Source organism: Lactuca sativa, chromosome 6 (assembly GCF_002870075.4).
Source record: "Lactuca sativa cultivar Salinas chromosome 6, Lsat_Salinas_v11, whole genome shotgun sequence".
In the NCBI taxonomy this organism is placed as follows: Eukaryota; Viridiplantae; Streptophyta; class Magnoliopsida; order Asterales; family Asteraceae; genus Lactuca; species Lactuca sativa.
The window spans coordinates 11,959,703-11,984,095 of NC_056628.2; positions in this window are offsets into that span (position 1 = coordinate 11,959,703).

A 24,393-nucleotide genomic window follows, 5' to 3' on the forward strand; every position below is an offset into this window, starting at 1 on the left:
CAGAACAAGGTTGTACCGGGTCTATTTCACCCTCGAGTCTATTTCAACTCAAATGTCATCATAAGGTTATATTTCACCTTTGGGTCTATTTCATGCAACATACATATAGCAAACATGCACATATGCATACAACACATACAACAGGAGTCATAAAGACTGCATGCACATACTATAATATAATCAAATGGATCAACATTGGTGCCCTCGACCTGCACTTACTGTAAGGAGACTCACCTGAATCACAAAGTCCAGCAACACTCAACTCAAAACCGCCGACCACAGCTAACGGCTCTCCTTTCAAATGATGGGTGCTTAACACACCCTTTCAATCCACACAAAGCAAAACCTATGTCTACCTTCTAGAAATAGATTTTGACCAAAAAGTCAACCCATGCCAAAAGTCAACGGTCAACGTCAAAAACTAGAGTTGACTTTAGCTGACCGCCACGTTGTGTCCTTCCTTGGCCTCGTCGTGACCTTCACCCTGTCAATTTACGAGAAATTCCCAATCACCACGTCGTGGCGACCTATGGCCATGCCGTGGCCATTGGGTTTCCAGCAACTTAATGGATTAAGCTGCCTTCCTCGATTCCAAGATCTCCAAAGCACAGATCTGGTTCAAACTATGGCCTAAATGAATAAAGTTTCCAAATTTATCCTATAATACACCCAAATAGATCAAGATCTCAAACCCTAACTACAAATAAAGCCAAAAATCCATAATGTCTTAACCATTAAGCCCTTAATCCGAAAAAGTCCTTAACCCTAACTCTTCCAGAAGCTAAAGGGGGTACCAAAGGTACAAAAAATGATTACTTGATGGACATCTATGACCCATGCATGTCCTTAACTCAACTTAGGTGAAATAGCAATAAATGACCTAAAACTTATGTAAGATTCACAAATCACAACCAAACTCAAGATCCATAAGATATGATGCTCAAGGGACACTAGGGAGCAATAAAGTAGCAAACTTTATTCCATCCGTTCACTCAAATCAACTCAATGAATCAAAAAGGTACTAAAAAAACCTAGATCAAAGAGAATAACTCAAAAGATAGAGATGTGAATCATTACAAATTTGCACCAATTCTTCCTCACTTCCTTCCTAAAAGCACCAAAACCACCCAAAATGAGCTAAAACCACCATGAGGGAAAGGATTGGGGTTTATCTGAGGTTCATGCAGATAGACGCCCAGAATGAACCCTAGAATTAAGTTAGAGAGGCTTAAATATGAAAGGAACCCTAAAAGAGTCATGGGCTTGGGCATGATCAGTTGCCACACATGGCTTTCCTTTGCCACGTCGTGGTGGTCTAAAAATAATACAATCCGTTTAACCAAAGCCGTGTCGTAGCCTCCCTTTGCCACACCATGGCGTAAAGTTTCCTTAAAAACTCCATCTTAGGTCCTTGCTATAATTAAGTTTACCCAATCTGGACATGGGTGTTAGAACTCTCCCACAATTAAGTTAGATTTTGTCCTCGAAATCACTATTTACCGCCTTCCAGATCCCCGACAACCTGGACGATACTTCTACAACCTCGATACGGACTGAAAACTTGATCCATACGCACAACAACCTTCCAAAAATATAGTCAAACCCAACCTTAGCAGGGCTCTCATACCCTTACGACGAACGGATACTTGCCTTACTAGCATTAAACACTAAAGAATAACCATCACTACTCTGCCCAAAAACTAACATCCCAAAACCTTTTCTGAATACCCGAAAGACAGACCATTTTGAATCACTGGCAATTTGAGTCAACTTCGTAATCTAATCTGAGCGTAAACGCTTCCACCCCTAGACTATCTTGTTGTTTCCATTGGGAAAAAAAATCCTTGATCATTCATTTCCACTGAAAACCTTTCACTTGATAACAAGGCGACCCCTAACACGAGTCTCCATCATGGGTACCATCACAGGCTCATCTTTTTGTACCATAACTATAGTTCTGATGCAACCGAGACCTCCCTGGTCTTGTACTTACCTACCAATTAACCATTATACCGAATTTCAAACTAGTTGCAGAGGCTGATAGCCTCATATAGTCGCACCATGCGACTCCTAAATGAGGGTCTATCTAGCAAGATTTGTCCTAACTCTCTTGCCATAATTGCTCCAACCGCCCTCCTGCTCCAACCAAGACTAACATAACCCACCATTCATCACTATTGAATCCTTTAATTGAGATCAAGGGGGCTCCCAACGCAAGTCTCACACCTAAGTGCAAGACCAATCTAAAAACTCACATTTTGATTACCAAAAAAATTTCGCAAATTTAATTTGTCCAAAATTTCATGTATCCATGGTGACCTCCCACTAAACTGAGATGTAAACTCCCCAACCAATTACAAAGATTGACAGTCTCACACCTGGTCCCACCACAAGGCTTCGACTAATAGTCTAATTAATAAGGGCTACCTTAGCCTAACCATTACACGAGCACTAACCACCGACCACATAGTCATCCCACTCTAAACATGATCCAATACCTTCCTTAAGACAATTTGCAACACTCCAAATCAAGTATGATTTTGTAGCACTTGAAGTATTTCAATTATAACATATGAGACCCTTAAGTACGTTGGGCGTACTTATGTGTACGCTTAGCGTACTTGGCAAGGAGGATAGCGGAGGGGCAGCATGTACGCTGGGCGTACATGCCAGGATGTTCAAACCCTAAAATTCGGACTTGATCCCTATAGAAAAACCCTTAACTCTTTCGAGCCTCACCCTTAATAACCTCCTTCGCCTTCAAACGCCTCTGAAAACGCTAATATCATTTGTGAGTGCATTTTGAGCTTTAAGAGTGCATTATTGGTCCTTTTAATGTTCATTCAAGAAGAAGAAGTTGTCAAGGAAGCTTAGAGTGTTATTTGGCTTCATGAATCTACATATTGTCGACCTTGAGAAGCTTCTGGAGATATAAAGCTTGCACCTTTCCAATTAAATCACTAGATCTAGCTAAGGTTTTCTAGTTTTGTTGCTTTGGCTGATTTTGCACCTCCTTTTGTGAGTTAAGCAACTCCAGAGGATGGAAATGTCAGATCTAAGGTCCCCTGGTCCTTTTGCAACATAAAAATGGAATCTTGGTGGGTATTTTGACCTCATGCATGGGTTAAGAACCTTACAAAGGTCTTAATGGGGGTGTTAGGAGCATATGACACATGTAAAGGCATAAAGTTGCCAACTTTATGCCCTAGGTCGTCTTAATAAGCTTAGATCTGACTTTTGGACGCAAGAGAATTGGGTATTAAGCACTTAATGGAGAAAGTGCTTAACTGTTAAGTACGCTGGGCGTAACCTAGCGTACGCTGCACGTAAGTCCCAAAGACGCAGTAAGCTGCGCGTACCAGGGTGGTACGCTAAGTGTACGCACCACAGATGGACTTGGACTTTGTTTTGGGCCTTGACCTGTTGGGCCTTAACTGGTTATTGGGCCTAGACGTACTTTGGGATGGTGGGCCACTTCATCTGTTTTGGGCCATGGATATTATGATTGGGCCATATTAGGCCATGAGGCCCATTAATGAATTATGGACATGGATTTTAGGCCCATTTTCAAAGAAAGAATATTTGAGCTTTATGGAAGGACTTGGGTTTTGGGTTTCCCTTTGATCAAGTGAAGTCCTAACATTGGTTAACACTATTATTCAGTGTGGTCGGTTGTGGGCAGTTAGGAGAACAACTTTCGGATTCTTCGGGCAGAGGTGAGTCTTCGCACCATATCAATGGGTCTAAGGCACCAAGGTCGACCCATTTTATGAGATGTGGATTGTTGATTGAATATGCGATATTATAGTATGGTATTTGCATAAAATACCACGTGGGGGTTCCCGTGGCATTTGGTATAAGACATTGGAGGGTTTCCATGGCATCCTAGTATATCTGCTTGTAGAGTTTGCATTGTGTCTTGTTTGGTTGGATGACCTTGTGGGGGTTCCCAAGGCAGGAAGACCTTGTGGGGGTTCCCAAGGCAAGAAGACCATGTCGGGGTTCCCATCAAAGATATGACTACGTGGGGTTCCTGTGACTTTAGGTGTAAGACCCGAGAGGGTTTCCAGAGGTTCCTTATATGTTGTATGCATGGCTTATATGATATATGTAGCTTATAGCTAATTTGATATGTGTTATGTGGGCTGTGTGGGGGGTATGCTCTGGGGGACTCATTAAGCATTAGTTTACAGTTTGTGGATTTGTTTCAGGTACATCTGAGCCCAAGGGTAAGGGCAAGGCTTGATGGCGTGGGGTGCACTCTCTCACCGGCATTTTATTGGACACTCTGATGTTGTTTTAAAAATAAGTCTGTAATGAATGTGGATTTCTAAACAATTGCTTTGGGATTTCATGGTTTATGGAAATGGTTTGATTTATTAAAATTGAAAATTTTCTTTGTAAAAATCTGGGTCGTTACAAGTTGATATCAGAGCCTTGGTTTGAGGGATTCGGGCACACTATTGTGCGTGTCAGGACTCAAACTAAGGAAATGGTAAAATTGTTTTCAAAAATACCATTAAAAGTTATTGAAAGAAAGAAAAAGAGGAGAGTGCAATGCCCGTGATCAGCCGAGCCAAGCAAGTAGTTCCCTAATATGAGCCACGTTATACTGATATTTGAGCTTTGTTGATTATATGGAAGTTGCTATGTATATCCTTTTTAAATTGTATATGGTTAGGAGCTCATAGCCTCAGAATGATTGATTTGGCCTTATTTCCTGTTCCTTGTTTGGTTGTGGTCCTAGGGTAGAATCTTTTATTTGAAGGTCTATTTGATCCTTTTCTGTATATAATTTGCATGCATAAAGGCAACATGTTATGATTGATCGGATTGGTATGGGTAGAGAAAATCTTTGGAAAACCTGAGATTTGATGTATGCGGTAGTCTGTGGGATATGATTTATTTTGGGACGAATTGGAGTTATCATGTAGAGCATTGGGGAAAGGTACAGGTAGGTGTGGAAGGTAGTATTGGGCCGTACTACTAAAAGCACATGACTTGTACCCGAACCAATGTTAGACCTGGGGACTCTAAGGTGGACAGGTTGTCACACCCCAAAAGCCAGGGCGGAAACGTTCCGGGGCGAAGGTGACTTCATGTTGAATATCATAACCAATGTACATAGTAAGCACAGTAAACACAAAACATTACATTACATATAATCATTTACATTTGTTTGAAAGTAAAGTTATACAAGTGTTATACACATATATCATATAAACAAAAGCAAAGACGAGTCTTCTAGATGCTCCGTCTTCTCCAAAAGATGGCGGTGTACCTGTCTAATGCTAACCTGAGAATACAAGCAGTTTGAAAATCAGCATAAAGCTGGTGAGTTCATAAGCGGTTTAGTTTTGAAAAGAATGAGTTTCCTTTGGTTTTCTGAAAAAGACGTTATTCAAGAAAATCCCATGTTTTCTTATATAAAAGCAGTTTAGTTATCATTCGATACACAATTCGATTATGATTAGTTATGTTATCCCAGGAAAATCCCATATTTTCCCATTAGTTTAGTTATCTATTCGTTACTTAATTCGATTACGAGTTGTTATGTTATCCCAGGAAAATCCCATATTTTCCTAAATGTTGTGGTTAGTTCTTAGTTTAGATTTCGATGTACTAGTATCTACCATACTTATAGTATTAGTTAGGTATTCTGATATCTTAGTTATCCTACACTCGAATGTCGATTATCTGCTATACTTAGTTGTATTTTCGAATATTTGGATACACTCAGAAACGTACATTAACTATATATTCGATGTTCTGGTGACTTCCAAAAGAGTACATTGGACGTATCTCCGAAACTCTGTCGACATCCAAAGGTGTGTGTTTTCGAAACTCAGTTGATGTCCTGAGGCGTACTATCAAAATTATTTCCGAAATTCTGGTGACACTTAAGGCATACACTAACTGTATTTCCGAAGTCTTGGCGTCATCCAAAGGCGTTATTTCGTATTCGTATTCGTTCTATGCTAATGGTACTTTCATATTCATTTTATCCTAATGGTACTTTCGTATTCGTTCTATCCTAACGGTACTTTCGTATTCGTTCTATCCTAACGATACTTTCATATTCGTTCTTTCCTAACAGTACTTTCGTACTCGTTCTGTTCCTAGTTGTACTTTCGTATTCGTTCTATTACTATTCTAGGGCATATTTTATTAGTATTAATCTTAGTTTATAACTAGTATGATTCCTTTGGAAATTATAATATGTACATATATTATAACACTTTTTAAAGGAATTTACATTTAGTCTAACAGTTTACGCTGCAATTCGAATCATTGGTCAATACTATTTTTGATAATAAAAGAATACAATTAATGAAACATTTGAACTGAAAATAATAATTTTAAGTACAAGATTTCCTTGTACTTTTTCTTGTATTCCCCCCTGAAAACATTTGAAAAACACGGAAAAAGGGTAGGGGTATGAACTCACCGGTTGAGGAACGCGTCGGTTTGGATCCTAATCGTCAGTTCGGGGCTTGCAGACGCACAAGATTCCTATGTTTTATGAAAAGATACACATTTGTATCTAATTAGGACTTGAACTACTAATTTTTTGAGGACATACACTCCTAGATGCGAAAACACTTCATTACATGTGTTTGGAGGGACCCGGGTGATATCTATGGACATATATAGCTTGGATATGGAGTTTACTCTTCAAGAGTAAACTCTCAAGAGAGTTTTCGGCCCTAATGACCCACTCCCCATGAGTTTACAGCCGTAAGCTCATGGGAAGGTGTTCTAGGGTGCTAAACGGTCTTGTATCAATTGAGGGGTGATGCTAGTTTAGGTTCTAAGGCATTGGAAAGTGGTTTGGGAATTTTAAAGACCTTTTGAGGAGTTTACGGCCGTAAACTCTGATGTACCCATTCACAAAGTGTTTTGGTGGTGCTAAGTCAATCGCATATGATTCAAAGTCATTTTACAAGCCAAGGGGTGAATTTAGGGCACCATTTAACCCATTTATAGGAGTTTACGGCCTAGGAACCCATTATTGGGGGGTTTACGTCCGTGAACTCCTAAAGGAAGGGTTTTCATCAAGTTTAAGGCTTCTAATTCGTTTGTGGTGGCTTCTAGATTTTAGTTCAAGGCTTAGGAGCTGTGTAAGTGGCAATTTAACACCTTAAAAGGAGTTTACTGCCCATGATATGGAGTTTATGACCCAAGCATGTTCTTGGGCAGTAAACTCATGTTTACTCCCCAAAAGTTGAGTTCAAGGTGTTCTAAGTCCATTCCATTAAGTCTATAAGCCATATCTAAGCTCCAAAGGTGATTTTGTAACAGCCCGGAATTCCAGGTAGTGTTATATTTATGATTTTGGGTGTTTTAAGAGGGGACTCGGCGAGTTGGAGCTCAGACTCGCCGAGTAGGATCACGGATCTGGTCGCGGGTTCGCGACTGGACTCGGCGAGTCCGCGCTGTTTAGCGAAACCCTAACCGTCCAGGTTTGGGACATATATCAGGGGCCTTATGGCCGTCATTGTTCATCCTAGTCCTTTGAGAGAAACCCTAATTCGATTGTGAGCATCTGGAGCAAGGTAGAAGACCATTATTGATCTTGGAAGTGTTATTTTGCAAGGAGGAGGAGGCTTGGTTAAGGGAACAACAAGAGAAGCCACATTCTAAGGATTGGGGACACAGAGCAACGTTATTCAGGTAATATTTTCGAGTTGCATTCTTCTATGTTGATGTGTATATGGATTTAGGGTTTATTGAAGCCTTTTGTGGCTAGATTGAGTGTTTCCTTAGTCCCCCAAGCGATTGGAACCCTATAATGGGACCCTTGGAAGTCCAGAATGTCCCATGCCTGAGCATTTCGGGAATCAATGGAGGTTTTGGATTGGAATCCTTATGCCTTAGGTCAAAATGTAAATTATGAGTCATAGGGTGTATTATGAGCACCGAAATGAGGGCTTTACGTGATGAACCAGTCTAGGAAGGCCAGACCTATGAGTCGTCGGAGCAGATCTGACCTTAGAAAGCAGTTTGAGCGGTTGCATGGCATGGACTCGCCGAGTCCGATGAACAGACTCGGCGAGTAGCTTGAAGATTAACTGGGACTCGCCGGCTTGTTCTTCAGACTCGGCGAGTTGAGTCGGGGTGGCCCCACGATTCTTCCAGGAGGAACTCGTCGAGTCAAGGGGGATACTCGACGTGTAGAAAGGGAATCTTAGAGAATTGGTGAGAACGTGTAGACTCGCCGAGTTACCCTAGCACTCGCCGAGTCGGTCAAAGTTGACCGTTGACCGTTGACCAGAGTGGACCTGTGTTGACTTCTTAGGGATAGTCAACATTAGAGATATAAAGTGTTAACTAGGGACATATGATGTTATAGGAGGATTAGAGCTCGGAGAATCGGACACGAGGGATTCCCAGGGTTGTGAGATATCGAGACACGCGAGGTGAGTCTTCTCACTATACTTTACCTTGAGTATGTAACCAGAGTTATGTGACAGAGTATTTGTATGCTATGTATGATATGAGTATGTAACCAGAGTTATGTGACAGAGTATTTGTATGCTATGTATGATATGTGTTGTACTGTATGATTTCTATGTGATTTATGCTGTGCCTGTTGCAGAGTTGGAACCGAAGGGTTCCTAGAGTTAGAACCTGAGGGTTCACAAAGTTGGGTGCACGGACCCATAGAGTTATAGCCTCGAGTGGCTTATATGTGTTACATGTGTGGTATTTTGGGGAACTCACTAAGCTTCGTGCTTATAGTGTTTGTGTTATGTTGTTTCAGGTTTCTTCCAGTTTCACGGGGCGGCATCGGCTTGATTGTACACACCAGAGAAAGAGTCATATTTTGGAGGATCCTGGTTTTCTATGCAAGTGAAAATGAAGCTATGTTTTGTAATTCAATTATGAATGAGATTTTAAACAAGTGTTCTAAGATTAAAATGATTATTTTAAATGAAAAATTTGTTTTGAAATTTACGGTGTTACAAGTTGGTATCAGAGCCTTGGTTTGAGGGATTCGGATGCGCCTTTGGGTAAATCTGGACTCAAACTGAGGAAGTAAGAAAAATTTTCAAATAAATAGTTTTCTAAAAGTGAACAAGAGTTCAAAGAGAAAGCAAGAAAGAGAAGTGTGTACAATCAGCCAGAGCCCGAACGGTGATTTCCCAGAATACCCTTACTTTTGTGTTATGAGATATTTATGATGCACTTTATGAGATATTATTGCATGCTAGAGACAGGCTAGGTATTTCATATCTTAGGATTAGAGTGGCCTGATTTGTGATGCCTTAGCCTAGGATCTGTTGTTATACGTGTTATGCTTTTGAGTATGTGATGAGTGAGAGTATCCAGTTAGAACCCATGAGGGGTAGAGTTACAGAGTTCAGTGGTACTTCCGAGGATGAGCCGAGAAGGTGGAGTTATCACAGAGAGGGAGTCCTATGTATTCTTCGATGCTCGAATGCTGCTTGCTTTGTGCTTTGTGGAACTCTCGATGATGGGAGTCAGCTACCAAGTGAATATGACGATATTCAGGAGGTAGATGGCTGGCATCATTAGGAGCTCTTCAGCGGCTGATAGCAAAGAAGTGGGAGGACAACGGAAGAGCCTAGGGAGTAAACCTAGCCAGATGAGTGCGCTGGTAGAGTAGAGGATTTCGCTGGGGAACGAGCACGCGCGATGGGATTGGTGAACTAGAAGGTCGAGCAGCTACTTAGGAGCTCCAGGATAGTCCGTGTGGAAAGTATGGGTAGATGTGGCAGGTAGTATGGGCCCGTACTACTGAAAGCAGAGGACCCATACTTGATACAGGGAGTATTCTGAAGATTCTAATGAGCGTATTGAGGAGTGATGTTATGGTTCGAGTACCATACATCGGAGCAGATTGAGGAGTGATGTTATGGTTCGAGTACCATACATCGGAGCAGATTGAGGAGTGATGTTATGGTTGAGTACCATACATCGGAGCAGATTGAGGAGTGATGCTATGGTTCGGGTACCATACACCGGAGCATATTGAGAAGGGATGTCATGGGATGAGTACCATGGTTCGTCGTGAATGATGCTTGTGATTATCTTGTTATCCGGTCATGATTGATGAGGTAGAGATTGGACGCTATGGGTTTTAGGCCTGTAGACCATGATTGAGTTTGGAGAGGCGTCCCTCGAGAGGGAAGTCGAGTGCCTATCAGAGTATTTTGGTAAGGAGTTAGAGGGAGAGGAGAATTTCGGTCTGAGTTGAGCAATCAGTCGATAGAGGAGAGGTCACCTTCTATGTGGGTGGTGCTATTTATGTTCGTGTGCAAGACACGAGAGGCCTGATGTTTTAGTTTTGGGTTTGGGGGTAAGCCCTGCAGGTCGTTATCAGTGATGATTTCTCCCAGAGTATCAGGTAGCATGTGTGCCGCGAGGCAGTGACTTATCATGAGCAGACAGTCAGTTGGGACTGAGGTAGTCGAGGACCACACCACACCTATTTGAGAATAGTAGGATGTGTTGTAGTGGTATCAGTAGGGAGTTCAGTCGAGTTTTGCAGTGCAGAGAGTTTTCATCTATGTTGGGAGTGGGTCCCTGTCCTTGGGACAATTCCGGTGTTGGAGCATTGGTTGATGAGTTGAGGTGAGAGGTACGATGATTTTGCGGTTCAGTCTATGAGCCAGGGATGTTATTGAGCAGTTGAGATGCCTAGTGCTAGATTGGTATGAGATTTGGAACGACTAGAGGCAGTCGTGATGAGAAGTTCTTGGGGAGTTCATCAGAGGTTCAGAGTATAGGGGGTTGATTGATTCCTTGAGGGGGAATTATCGGGCGTTGTGTAGCACTTTCCCGGGGCAGGTGCGATTTCGCTGGTGAAAAATAATTGTGGGTTGGTTGTGTGCTAATTGGTGATGGTTCGAACCCTGAGTGGGGGAGAACCGGGTGTAGTACGTAAGAAAGCAGAGATTTGTCAAGAGTAGTTATAAGTGGAGTATAGGGATATGCTGTAAGAAATCATGAGACTAGAGATTTCGGTGATCGAAGAAAGGGGTCAGAGCGAGTTAAGGCGGGAAGTACTTGATGAGAAGGATGAATGTCTCCACGACAGGTGTTTGGTGTTGTTGCAAGAAGATAGAGAATGATTAGACAGCCAACTTCCGGGGTCGGTATGCGTATCCTTGTTTGGATTTTGAGCGGCGGGGAAATGGGTTCGGAGAATTATCAGCGTATTTAGTAGCGTTAGCGTTTTCTTGTATTCCAATTGAGAAATTGGATACACCAAGATTGCAATTTGGAAAATGCAGATCTAATTTTGGGGTTCAGAGGAAATATATTATTGGGTCTATATGGGGCAGGAGATCAGTGGTTGTGGCAGGATCTTGTGATGTTCTGTTGGGGCATTCTGAGATATCCGGGTATGATATCTTTATTTCGGAGTTACTCGTGAATCTTGAATTGAATCGATTTGTGGTATATCAGGTATCTACGGATCTAGTGGGAGCCCTTCGATTATGGGCATCCAGAGAGATTATTAGAGAGAATGGATTTTGCAAGGGTGGGCATTTGTTATGTTGATTGCCTACAGAGTCTGTGATGGATATTCGAGTCGAGTATGGGTAGCCACTGATGATAGACTGCGGAGCACGAGCTAGTGGAGTCGGAAGGTGTTGTGATACTGCGGGGAGCCGTAGTACTCACTAGTCAGAGGGTGTTGTGATACTGCGGGGAGCCGTAGTACTCACTATTCAGAGGGTGTTGTGATACTGCGTGGAGTCGCAGTACTCACTAGATGGCAAGAGAATGTGATGTTGGAATGTTTTCCGAGCAGTGTATGATGTGGAAGAGTTTTGGGCTTGAGTAGCCCTAGTATTGAACTTTTGGGGCATGAACGTTGAACCGGGGGCGTGACTGGGGTCTCCGTCTCTGTCGGGAAATGTAGTGAGATACGCAAGGAATATGCGCAGCAGAAACCAGAGATCAGAGTTGAGACGATCCTCGGTTGGATTGTATTTTCTCGGATGAGGAAAAGAGGATTTCGTGACTTGCGTGTCACTGGGCCGGGATAGTGGTCACGGGGAGGAAGTTAGTGGGATATTTGGATCATGATATGGGTGATCTTTGGGGGCTCAGCTGTGGGGCCAAAAGCGGACCTGGTGCTCAGTCTCGAAGAGGGATATGAGAAATGAGCTAGAGTTTATCATGATGATGTCTGAGGACACTTTAGAAAGAGTGAACGATCCAGACGCTCGAAGACATGCTTCGGGCATGTGTATTAGATTTCGGAGGAAGCTGCGACACGTATTTATCCTTGGTTGAGTTGTCCTATATCAACAGCCATCATTAGTGCATTGGTATGCCGCCCTTTGAGCTGTTGTATAGGAGGTGGTGTCGGACCCCCATTTGCTGAGGAGAGATAACGCATGGACCCGAGAGTCCTTGCGAGCAGATCCAGAGCATCTGTGATGCATGGAGTAGTGGCAAGGTTGTCAAGTGGATTTCCCTAGGTAAGGGAAGAGAAAGGTATGTAACCGCAAAGGGGGAAAGTGTTGGTTCACGGAAGTGAAGGTAGTAGTGCGAATGGATGATTTAGAGTATGAGGGTTGAACGCTGTGTCTGTTACAGTGGTATGGAATGACATCATGATGAGGTGTCTGCTGAGGACGCGGAAGGGATTCCGCGGGTGTAGAGCCAGGAGGCTCGGAAGGGATCCAAGGAGAGAATCCTGGACTCTCAGAGTGATTCTGATCAGGGTATTGGGTATGTATCAGTGGTTCATCCTGGGGGGGGGATGTTTGAGGATATCATCAGTGTATCGGGTCTTCCAACCTGTGGGTGTTGGGGCTAGTTCAGCATGTGTATGTGATTGCAAGAGGAGAACTCGTGAGAGTTGCACTGAGAGTGAGACTGGGTCTCTCAGTCGTTCCGGAATGGATAAAGTGGGCTTTGGATCGGGGATCCGGTGGTTCATGGTTTCCTAACCCTTATGGGTCGAGTGATCGTTGAGATTTAGAGCAGAGTTGCATCTTGGGTAATTCTCGGTTACAGAGAGTGATGGGCAGTACGGATATCGTGCTTTAGTCGACAGAGCAGATTCAGCAGGTTAGACAGAGGTTATTGACCGCCCAGGGACGACAGAAAAGTTATGCAGACAGACGCCGGTCCGAGCTTGAGTTTCAGGTCAGCGACTTCGTACTCCTGAAGGTCTCTCCTTGGAAAGGAGTGCTTCGATTCAGGAAGAGGGGCAAGTTGGGGCCCCGGTATATTGGGCCTTTTCGTGTGATTGCGAGGGTAGGACGGGTGGCCTACCATTTGGAGTTGCCAACGGAATTGAGACAGATCCACGACACTTTTCAGGTGTCGCAATTGAGAAAGTGTATAGCCGATGAGTCGGCAGTAGTTCCATTAGAGGACACTCAGGTGGATGCGAGCCTGAATTATGCCGAGAGACCAGTGGCCATCAGAGATCGGAAGACCAAGGTTCTGAGGAATAAGGAGATACCTCTGGTGTTAGTTCAGTGGCAGCACCGGAAGGGATCGGAAATGACCTGGGAGCTGGAGCGTGAGATGCGGGAGCAGCATCCGGAGCTATTTTCAGAGTGAGACTTCGAGGGCGAAGTCTAGTTCTAGTGAGGGAGAGTTGTAACAGCCCGGAATTCCAGGTAGTGTTATATTTATGATTTTGGGTGTTTTAAGAGGGGACTCGGCGAGTTGGAGCTCAGACTCGCCGAGTAGGATCGCAGATCTGGTCGCGGGTTCGCGACTGGACTCGGCGAGTCCGGATATGGACTCAGCGAGTCCGCGCTGTTTAGCGAAACCCTAACCGTCCAGGTTTGGGACATATATCAGGGGCCTTATGGCCGTCATTGTTCATCCTAGTCCTTTGAGAGAAACCCTAATTCGATTGTGAGCATCTGGAGCAAGGTAGAAGACCATTATTTATCTTGGAAGTGTTATTTTGCAAGGAGGAGGAGGCTTGGTTAAGGGAACAACAAGAGAAGCCACATTCTGAGGATTGGGGACACATAGCAACGTTATTCAGGTAATATTTTCGAGTTGCATTCTTCTATGTTGATGTGTATATGGATTTAGGGTTTATTGAACCCTTTTGTGGCTAGATTGAGTGTTTCCTTAGTCCCCCAAGCGATTGGAACCCTATAATGGGACCCTTGGAAGTCCAGAATGTCCCATGCCTGAGCATTTCGGGAATCAATGGAGGTTTTGGATTGGAATCCTTATGCCTTAGGTCAAAATGTAAATTATGAGTCATGGGGTGTATTATGAGCACCGAAATGAGGGCTTTACGTGATGAACCAGTCTAGGAAGGCCAGACCTATGAGTCGTCGGAGCAGATCTGACCTTAGAAAGCAGTTTGAGCGGTTGCATGGCATGGACTCGCCGAGTCCGATGAAAAGACTCGGCGAGTAGCTTGAAGATTAACTGGGACTCGCCGGGTTGTTCTTCAGACTCGGTGAGTTGAGTCGGGGTGGCCCCGCGATTCTTCCAGGAGGAACTCGTCGAGTCAAGGGGGATACTCGACGTGTAGAAAGGGAATCTTAGAGAATTGGTGAGAACGTGTAGACTCGCCGAGTTACCCTAGCACTCGCCGAGTCTGGTCAAAGTTGACCGTTGACCGTTGACCAGAGTGGACCTGTGTTGACTTCTTAGGGATAGTCAACATTAGAGATATAAAGTGTTAACTAGGGACATATGATGTTATAGGAGGATTAGAGCTCGGAGAATCGGGCACGAGGGATTCCCAGGGTTGTGAGATATTGAGACACGCGAGGTGAGTCTTCTCACTATACTTTACCTTGAGTATGTAACCAGAGTTATGTGACAGAGTATTTGTATGTTATGTATGATATGAGTATGTAACCAGAGTTATGTGACAGAGTATTTGTATGCTATGTATGATATGTGTTGTACTGTATGATTTCTATATGATTTATGTTGTGCCTGTTGCATAGTTGGAACCAAAGGGTTCCTAGAGTTAGAACCTGAGGGTTCACAGAGTTGGGTGCACGGACCCATAGAGTTATAGCCTCGAGTGGCTTATATGTGTTACATGTGTGGTATTTTGGGGAACTCACTAAGCTTCGTGCTTATAGTGTTTGTGTTATGTTGTTTCAGGTTTCTTCCAGTTTCACGGGGCGGCACCGGCTTGATTGTACACACCAGAGAAAGAGTCATATTTTGGAGGATCCTGGTTTTCTATGCAAGTGAAAATGAAGCTATGTTTTGTAATTCAATTATGAATGAGATTTTACACAAGTGTTCTAAGATTAAAATGATTATTTTAAATGAAAAATTTGTTTTGAAATTTACGGTGTTACAGATTTGGAAGGGTTTTATGGCTCAAAAACCCCACTTATATGTGTTCACGGCCGAAGAATGTTCCAGGGCCGTAAACACATGTTTATGGTCCTATTCCATGATTTAAACTCGAAATTGAAGGTTAAAGATGCTAATCTAAGAGTTAGGGTAGTTACCTTGGTGATTTGGAGCCTTAATTTGATGAGTTTGGACCCTTAGATTGGATTTGAGGAGAGAGTTTAGAGAGAGAGTGAAAAAGCTTCAAATGAGGCTTAATCAACTTTATATATGGTTCGGGTTTGGGACACGGTGGAATTCTACCCGATACTGACGTTAAATGGGGCTTTTGGTCGCACCCGATTAAGTTGTCGTAACCCGGCGGGACCGATTCTAAAAATTTTCAAATTAATAATTTGGGCCATTTACATGAGTTTCTAAGGAGTTTGGACACTCAAGAGATTATAATAAACATATAAATTTAAATAACTTAGACCAAAAACGAAATCGGAACGAATTGCTAAAGACGGGTTTTACGGGCGGAACGGGTTACGGCGACGGAATAACTTCGGGTTGTCACACCGGTGTGGAAAGATCCCTATTATGGATATCCTGCTCATTATGTTTTATGGTATTGTAAGACAATATGGAGGTGACACGATTTGGAGTAGGGGGATCAAGATCGGGATCTGGATCCGGGGCTGGATCGGGCGACATTACCGATGTCATTGACGAGAGGCTACACAAGCTTATTGCAGTCGAGGTTACCAGGGGCATCCTTGATGCTACCCCAGTCGTTTTCAGGACGGTCAAGGAGGGTATGAAGGAGATTATGGAGGAGAGACTTGATGGGTTTTGAGTGCTACATCATTCCTATGGTGTACATGCAAACCCTAATAGCTTTTGGATCTAGTTTGTCTAATGAACATGCAATTGAATATTAAAACCTGTAAACCCTAGATCTAACATATTATAATCTGAATTAGGGTTTAGAGAATACCTTTGATTGTTATGTAGCAATAACAATCTATTCCTTCCTATGATTGGCTTCAGAAAGCTTAGTACCTCAAGTGTTGCCCCTCTAATGGAGTCACAAACACCATGAGCAACAAGGATGAAGAGGAGAAGAGAGGAGGCAGCCAAAAACGTCTAGATACCCTAAAGGAAGTCTAAGCCACGTTTTTGGGGCCATAGGGGTCCTTTAAATAGGTAGGCTATTGGGGTTTTGAACTTAGGAAACCCTAATCTGACTGCATAGGATCTAAGCAGCCCATGGACTCCTTTCCTTAGAGCCATGGACGAAATCTTATGGGTTTCCCCATAAATTTCGTCCACTCCACTCTATGTAGTCCATTAACCCATTCTTGCAACTATCTTATAATTACAACATCAGTCCCCTAAGTTTAATAATCTCTTTGAGCCACAAAATTAATTCTTAATTAATTCTTAACTAATATTAATTAGACAATATGATTTCTCCCTTAATATATTATTCTTATAATATATTAATAAATCATAATTAAACCTTTCTCTCCTTAATTCATCCTACAAGTTGCTATGGTGAAGGCACTAAAAAGGACCATGCTCACAATCGGGTCAAGTACATACCAAAATATATATGGACTTAGACACTAATCCAACAGTCTCCCACTTGGATAAGTCTAATAACTATTTTGTATAACTTCAGAACCTGATTAGAGCTTTCAAAAGCTACTGTCAACTCTGATCTTATCAGATAGCGTGTCCTTTAGATAAGGGATTATATATTCCTCCATTCTCAAGATATCGTATAGACACAAGACATGGATTTAAATCATTCTCTTTGTCTATTTATTGTTTCCTAACATCTGATTTATGACGACTGACAACATACTACAATTGAACACATCAACTTAGCCCCGGCTTGGCCAAAAGCTTAGGGTTTCGTCAGAAAATCATCGAGGGGCCCACAAATATCGCTTTTATCCCACTTTGGGTAAAAGGAATGGATAAAATTTGACTCAAATGCTTGCTTGCACCAACTAATCGAATCACACACAACAATAAGTTTTATAACACCAAGTTACTGGTGCGTTTACTTACCATCAATGTGCAACCGACTAGCAAATAACAACTCACACGTCTCGATTTCAAGAATATACAATTTTATCATCTCACTAATCACCCGTGATAAATCCATTAAGTGATTCAAGTGAGTGTGGGCTTAATCCAATACTTTAATCTTATCAAAGCACTCATGAACTCTGCAACAAACTTGTGCTATGTCTAAACACTTTAGGCAATCTACAGACAGATTCATGACAGTCTTCCTTCATACCTACTTCCAACGTATGACCGACTGTGGAGGTTTGAATAACCCAATTATTCTGGAAGTCAAAACATGCAAAATGAAACACAACGATAATACGTAATCCTATATGGCCCCAAAAATTTTGAGCGTAAATAAAACACTTTTATTTAAACACCATATTGACTACTCATTATTCATTGTTTAATGTTTCGGATAATCAACTTATTACTTGAATTACAATAATAGCTGTCCTATGCTCCAAGCATGCACACTATGTTACGTATGATCCTTACTTTGTGAAATAGATCAATTGAAAGCCTTTCCAATGAAACTCATTTCACAATTCCCAATCCTTATCATTAGTGTAAGAACACAACATTCTTGCCACCAATAGAATATGTTAGATTCTAACATTTTATGCAATGATCCTTTCGTAATGTCAAAGCACAAAAGTCACCAAGACTCGGCTAATGAAATTCCAAGGTATTCTATCGGAAATTGTTACAAGAAAATTCCATAGACACGAAGTCTCACATTCAAAGTACATTCTTTTGAACATCCTTCTTGCATAAAAGTTTCTAATCTAGACATAGGCTCTCAATATCGAACTCCTAATATGGAAACATTTCCATATTTTCCATATGACAACTCATTCTAAATAGAATCTTATTTATTCAAAATAATGTCAATATGGTCCATCCAATACTATACTTCCAACTACTCACAAGCAACAAATCCTTAGCGAACCTCAGATCGTCCTTTGACAATTGTTTAATTATTTTATTCAAACTTGGTTCTAGTCCTTTTCCCACTTAATGCCCCAGGCACTTGGAAAATTAGAACGGTCAAATATTATGGCATATGCAATCGATCCTATACCCAAAGCGTATAGAACATGATTGATAAAGTCTCACATGAAGACGTGATACTTTACCAGTCTTCTGCTATAATATTTCTAATTGCCATGTTCTCACAATATTGATTATGAAAAGGGATTCTATAATCATAACCAAATTTTGAGAATGCAATTATCCTTTCCATATATAGAATTTCCTCATGTTGAACCATTCCAACACAACATGCATATATATTTGACTAAATTTGATTAAAATTCAACTATCTAAGCCTTTAGATTTGAAATGAAGTATAATATTCTCTCCCTTAATTTGTCACAACTGGAAATTTTGTGTCATGTAATCTATACACTCAAGCTAATGTGAATCAAAAACTTAAGAACATGATTGACACCTACTATTATGACATCAAAAACTTCAATCAATACATCATACTAGTACTACAAATAGTCATCAAACAATTGGAGGACCTAGAAGTCCTTGTTTAAGTCCATTTTGGACTAGGACTCCCTTATTGGATCCAAATGGACCAATAAGCTTCCAATTAGACTATCATGGGCTTAGAACCCTAATTGGGCTCTAATTGGACCCACACTAATTTATTTCAACATTTTGGGCCATGTTGGGCCTAGAATGAAATGAATTAAAGCTTTGATCCATGAATAACCTAAACTAGTCCAATAAAAATATAAAAATCCTACCACATTCTTTTAGACTTAAAACATACCCAAGATTAACTCTAATATTGGGCTTAGGGGCAAAGGCCCAAATTTTTTTCCTTTTACCTTTCACATTCTCGGCCCAAGGCCCAAATCCAAGAAGAAAAGAGGAGAAGTTGACTTTGGATGCCACCTCATTTTTATTCATTGGATATCCATGCATTATATCTCATTCTTCCATGCAAACATCACCTCAAATATCATTTCTTCTTCCTCTCTCTCTCACTCTCGGCCATACTCAAACACACACACATTCACAAAAATCTCTCAACTCTCTCAAGAAAACTCCTCCCTCCCCACTCAAAAATCTTGAAATTTAGAAGCTTCCAAGAGGATCTTTCAAGCTAATCATCATCTTAGGTAAGTATTTACTTATATCCATGATCTAGCTATTTCATTCCATCAAAAACCTCTTCTAAATCTATTCCAACTTGTGATCATGCACCTTAGAAGACACCAAACTCGAGATCTACCAAGGAAAGGTGCTAAGGCCGAAAAATCACTTCATTTTCTTTCATCTTTTCTTCAAAAACCGAAAGCTTCAAACAAGGTGAGCTTCATACCCCCTATTTTCTGTTTTTATGAGTTTTGTGGGGGGGGGGGGAATACAAATGAAAGTGTAGATCTATATGTGTTTTGTATGCTTTGTATGATTTCCATGCTTATATGTGTGCTTTTGTGTGTTATAATGTTGGATCTAGTCATGAAACCCCTCAAAACCGACATATACTTTATGTTAAATGATTCTAGCATCAAATATATTTCTACATACAAAGTGTTTCTAGAAAAATAGCTAAATGGCTTAGTAACAATTTCTTTGGGCTAAAAACATAATTTTTGGACCTAAAATGTGAAAAATACAAAGTTAAGGGCCCAAATTGTCATATCACGAATTCTGATGGATGAGGTGTGTTAAAACAGTTTCAATAAAACAATTTCTGGAAATATACTCTTTTGGAGGATTAAAAACATAAATTTCAAGCTTAATGGGCTAAAAATGACATTTTCGGCCCAATGAGGCCCATTATGCGAGATTTTCTGTTTTGGAAGGCCAAAACTGTGTTTTTCTGTAAAACAGTGGACTATAAGTGTTCCAAGTCCTTTTCAAAGGTTTAAAATGCTTTTTAAATTTAAAAAGGATCAAAGTTGCAAAAATTCTACAATTTGGGCCAAAATTGTCAAAGTTGCGAAAAAGAAGGGTTATAACCGAGAAAACTGCATTTTCAGGGACTTAAACTGTTTTCTATGAAAAATATGCTGGAAAATATTAATTTCAATAATTTTTGGTGTTAAAATGTCAAGAAAATTGATTTAAGGACCAAACCGGAAAGTATTTAATTAAAGGGTTGAAAAAGTAAATTTTACAAACAATGAGGGGTTGAAAATAGAAAACTTTCAAGGCTAATTCAATACACGCAATTTGATCAAATAATGGCACCGCGACTATCGACGAAATACAATACACTACAATACCAAAAGTCGTTGTTAAACGAATTGGTTCGGTCTCGAACAAATAAAATCCGAAACTACTAACACGACGACACTACGACACTATGACACTACGACACTACGATTCATACAAGTAACGTTTGGGAATTCAATATACATGCGAGTGTGCACAGACGTCTACGCACCATCTTTGGGCCCCAAAAGTGTAAAATCTTGTTTGTTGGGCCTAGCTAGCCCAATGACCTGATCTTAAGGCCCGAAGACCTCTATCTTACGAAGTGTTGGATTTTACCGATCTAACACAACGTAAAAGGACTTTAAATGGCTTGTATACTACTGGTCCCCAAGGGTCCTTTGGTATTGCTAGTAAAGTCTACATTTCATGCGAGGCGGGTCTGGGACCCCTCGTACATTTTTTTATCCCCAACCGGTTAATGGAGTCATCGAGGTCTTCGTGGCCTCTTTCTCTTCGGATGTGGGACTACACATAGTCAGGGCGGTTGGATAACGTGATTAGTACGGACGACGCCTACGGGATCGTTAGTATAGCTATAAACTGGTCGTTTGTGTAATGCGTGTTTGTAGCAATTAATCATGCTCAAAAATAATCCAACGTCGCCTGGGACTGACACTACACGCTATGCAATGGTTTCAATGTGACTTCATGGAATTCAAGGAATTAGGAAAACATCGGGTTTTCCTAAGGTTTTCAATACATACAGATTCGAAATGCATATAACTTCAATGAACAATTTTTACAAGTATAGAAACAAACAAGCATACCTATGGATCTTCACAAACGTTTTCAAAAGCTTTTCTTTTCAGAAAATATCGGATTTTCTGGTGGTTTTCAAACGATACGAAACATTGCTTTTCAAATACCGCTTATGAACTCACCAACATTTCACATGTTGACGTTTTTCAAAATACTTGTATTCTCAGGGAACCAGTGAATCAAAGGAAATCGTACTCAGTGATGGCTTGCAGTTTATTTATTTACGAACTGAACAATTTATTTTTGGGAATGTAATGTTTAAACAATGTACTTCATGTAAACTTTACTGGTTGTACTATATTAATGCATGGTGACGAATGTTGTTACGTTTCATATATATTCAATGTTATGGTATTCAATTGAGTCACGACAGCCCCCGAACGTTTCCGCCGCCTGGTTCGGGGGTGTGACATAATTATAGCTAAACAACTTTTCAACCCCTACAACTTGGCAAAGTGAATCTTTGTTTTCTATAATTAATATTTCTAACTTGCAATACTTGAAATAATAATCATGCTCCCACTAACATAATGATTATTACCATACAAGCAAAACACTTATTCTCCCACTGGCTTTGACATATATTCAGAAAACATCTGAACTTCCAGAAAACAATGCTTATTGAATTCCTTAAGTTTATATTTCTAAATACTTGATGCTTTGATAAGCCTTTATCTAAGCTTCTTAACCTCATACACCTTTGCCTTAGAAAGCTCACATGTGTGTCTAAAGAAATTCAGAACTTATGTTACTGAGTCCCAAATGTTTTCACTATTGCAAATGATTGTGAGGAAATAACTGCCAAATCTCACAATTCAAACCATGAAAAGGGATGCCATAATCATAATCGAATTTGAGAATACAATTTTCACAATTTCAATCTTCTTAAAATCTCTCTTAGTGAAATCATTTCCTCACAATTATTTTCATGATGGAGAGAAACCTTATGACACTTAGATTTTAAAGTGTATGTGTTCCTATCCATGTGAATTTGTCATAACAATAATCATAAGACAATGCTTGTGACAAATCCAACTCATACGGATTGAACTTGTTCAATCATGATTTCTTGCCTTATGGCAGCATGAATACCCACCATTGCTTCCAGGATGTTAAGCAGCTCACCCTTACCTTATCAATGTACTTTCCATTGATTTGGGTGCCTTGCCTTTATGCAATTCAATTGAGAACTCATAGAACTCATATTGCATGTTTGACTTAATTTGGAATGGAACAGAAACAAAATTATGTCAACACGATACGTCACCAACCTCAAGTCGTGTGCTAGTGATTAACTATTGGTTTATTCTTGATTAGGTCTTGAACGTTTCAAGACAATTGAGACTCCCACTAACCTCTTGACATATATGGTTCTCTTATCAAGGAACTTTCCTTGACAAAACAAATATTCAGGAGTTAGTGCGAAATATTATCAAGACTAACACTTCACATAACTGGTCCTAGTTGGTCTTTGTCTTATCCAAGACAACACAACTTACCAATTTCAAATGTGCAAGAATAAGAAACCTTTTCCCAATTCCACATTATTGAGTGTTATAAACCTACTAAAGACGTGTCACTCAATGTCACAATCTTGGAGTATGACTCTAAGACTTGATATTGGAACGAAGTATGATTGGCTTCTTGATTTAAGCATTTCCACAATTCTCGATTCCTCTTCTTAGCCATACAAATGCACTAAGACTCACTTATAGGATCAATTGAGATATGGTTCTTAATCATTAAGGCTTATCATAAAACACAATAAAAGGTACTCTCCCTTCTTCTTAGAATGGAGAAACTTTTATCTTTTTGTCTATTTGATTCTTCTTATTCGTTCTGCCATTTATTGAAACCTTTTCAATCAACTCAGAATTACACTCAATCTTATAAGTATAATCATATTTACTAAACTTTAGTAAATCATGACAAATATCTTTATCACTCTTGTGGTGTACTTGATCGACGCACAACCTAGAGTACTCGATCTCCTAGTCCTTCTCTTGACACTTTGTCAAAGAATTAGTCTAATCTCCAAATATAAAGTTTCTCATTCATCACGCAACCATGTTGTATGATTCCAAGTTTCTGTCCACTTGAAACTTGGGCGTTGAGAATCTTTCCTTATTTAGAAAATTCTCGACATTTCCACAAATAACATAATTAAGAATCAAATCCATCATTCATAATAATAGAAACAATTAAACATCAATTTTTCATACACACCATTGTAAGGATAAATAAACAAGATAAAATCAAAATTTATTTTATTGCGGAAAAATTTGTCCTTACAATGCAATTCAACTGAAAACTATGCTGTTACGTACTTCTTAGCAATCTATTCTAACTCCAAGTGGTAGCTCAAGAATCCAATCTTCAAGCAATGCAATCGAAATCCATTTCTTCACGATCTGATTCAGCTCACTTCTTCCCTTAAGCTTCCTCTCTTTTCTTCAATCCTACAAAAACATCAAAATGTAATTTTATTACATCATGTATTAAGAATCAAAAATAGGAACTTAAAAGAGCTAGATAGTGGACTTCATACCTGAAGAAGAGTCATAACACTAGACTCTCCCATCTCTCAAATCTCTCAGGTAGACAGGGCAGCTTCGTCTCCAATGCCCCTGTTCTTGGCAATAAAAGCAAATGGACTCCTTTGGCAAAGCACATGGGACAATCTCATACTTAGTCCTTTCTGGACTTCCAATGTTGCCAGTGTCCATTGAAGTTTGGGAGTTTGATTCACCAGACAAATTTGCTTGATCAGCATGCGAAATCATTGTTGATTCAACAGCTATAAGCAAATAGGTCAAATCAATGAGGGTCATGTCGTGGTCCATCATATAGTACTCTCTAACGAACTCACTATATGATTCAAGAAGTGACTTAAGAACCCAGTCAACAACCAACTCACCTGAAATCTCGACACCCAACATCCTTAACCTGTTAATGTGTGACTTCATCTCTAATATGTGTGCACACACAGGTTTCCCATCTTCGTGTTTACTTGCCAAAAGGGCTTGAGTGAGCTTGATT